Consider the following 2,109-nt stretch of genomic DNA (forward strand, 5'->3'; position numbering starts at 1 on the left):
CTAATAGGAGGACGAATGGTGCGACCGGATCTTCTTGGCACTGGAGGGTTATCCACAGCATCTGATTGCTGTGGAGTTGCAGGAACCATATCAGGAACGAGATCACCCCCCTCTGAGCAGGGTACGTCTTGGGGACTACCCTGGGGAATTACATTTTCTTCAGAAGCCTGAGGTAGAATTTGGGGTTCACTCTTGGATGGGGTTCCAATTGGGGCTAAGTGTCTAACAGAGACCGTAGTTTCCCTGCCATCCGGGTAGCGAATATGGGAGTGGGGTCCTGCTTGGAGGAGGTCGACTTCATCCACAAGGGGATCAGTTTTATTCGTGCGTACGTGACGCTTCAGCAGGACTGGCCCAGGATTGCAGAGCCAAGTAGGCACCGAGGCTCCCGAGGAAGAACGACGAGAATAGTTCAGAAGTCTTTCATGAGGGGTAGCATTGGTTGCTGTGGACAACAGTGAACGAATTGAGTGGAGAGCATCAGGCAGAACAGTCTGCCAGCATTTGATGGGTAGATTACGGGATTTTAGAGCCGTTATGATTGCCTTCCAAATGGTACCATTGAACCTCTCCACTTGGCCATTCCCTTGAGGATTATAGCTAGTAGTTCTGCTACCAGCGATCCCCCTACTGGCAAGGAAGTCTTGTAATTCCTTGCTCATGAAGGAGGGTCCCCGGTCCGAATGAATGTAAGCCGGCATTCCGAAAATAGCGAACAGCTGACAGAGGCACTTGATAACCGTGGAAGTGGTCATGTCGGCACAAGGAAATACAAAAGGAAACCGTGAATATTCATCCACAATGTTAAGAAAATACTGGTTCTTATCTGTACTCGGAAGAGGCCCCTTGAAATCTATATTGAGACGCTCAAATGGCTGAGTAGCTTTTATGAGTCGAGTCTTATCTGGTTGGTGAAACTTGGGCTTGCATTCTGCGCATATTCTACAAGATCCAACAACCTGCCGGACATCCTCCACAGAATATGGCATATTCTTAGATTTCACAAAATGGTATAAGCGGGTAACCCCTGGGTGGCACAAGGCTTCGTGGAGGTTAAACAGTGAATGTCGATCGTGGCATGCCATCCCACAATAAGACCTGGAGAATGTATCAGAGGGAATGTTTTCTCGACCAGGACGATACACAATGTCAAAATCATAGCAAGATAATTCCATCCTCCAACGCATGAACTTATCATTCTTTATCTTATTTTTATGCTGCTTATCAAACATATAGCTCACTGATCGTTGATCTGTCTTTATAGTAAAATGTCTGCCTGTCAAATACTGTCTCCAGTGGCGAACTGTTTCAATAATAGCCTGGGCCTCCTTCTCAATAGAAGCATGACGACATTCGGGTCCCTGAAGGGTTCGGGAAAAGAAGGCTACCAGACGTCCTGCCTGGGTGAGGACTGCAGCAATTGCTACATCCGAAGCATCGGTCTCAACTTCGAAGGGTATGGATTCGTCAATCGCGCTCACCACTGAACCTTCAATGTCTTGCTTAAGAAGATGGAAAGCCGCTTCTGCTTCCCTTGTCATGGGAAATGTAGTAGTGGCACACAGTGGGCGGATCTTGCTTGAGTAGTCATATATCCACTGTGAATAATAGGCAAAGAAGCCAAGGATACGTCGGAGCGATTTCATGTCCCGAGGCACAGGCAAATCCTGTAAGGGTCGGAGTCGTTCAGGATCCGGGCGCATTTCCCCTCCTTCCACCACATATCCGAGAATACTGAGCCTGTTAGTTGAAAAGATGCATTTGTCTTCATTGTAAGTTATATTCTTTCTCTTCGCAGCCTCAAGAAATTTCGTGAGATTAGCATCATGCTCTTCCTGAGTCATGCCGCAAATAGTAATGTTGTCTAAGTAAGCAAATGTTCCAACCAGTTCTTCTTCTTGGATGAATGAATCCACGATACGTTGGAAGCAAGCCACTCCGTTGGTGACGCCAAAGGGAACCCGAGCAAACTGATAAAGGCGTCCACAGGCCTCAAACGCGGTGTATGGCTTATCTTAATTTCTGATGGGGATTTGATGATACGCACTACGGAGGTCAATTGTACTAAAAACACAGTATTGAGCAATCTTGTTAACAGTGTCATCTATA

Source organism: Eptatretus burgeri, chromosome 15, assembly GCF_056783735.1.
Source record: "Eptatretus burgeri isolate ZD-2024b chromosome 15, Ebu_testis_v1, whole genome shotgun sequence".
Taxonomy (NCBI): Eukaryota; Metazoa; Chordata; class Myxini; order Myxiniformes; family Myxinidae; genus Eptatretus; species Eptatretus burgeri.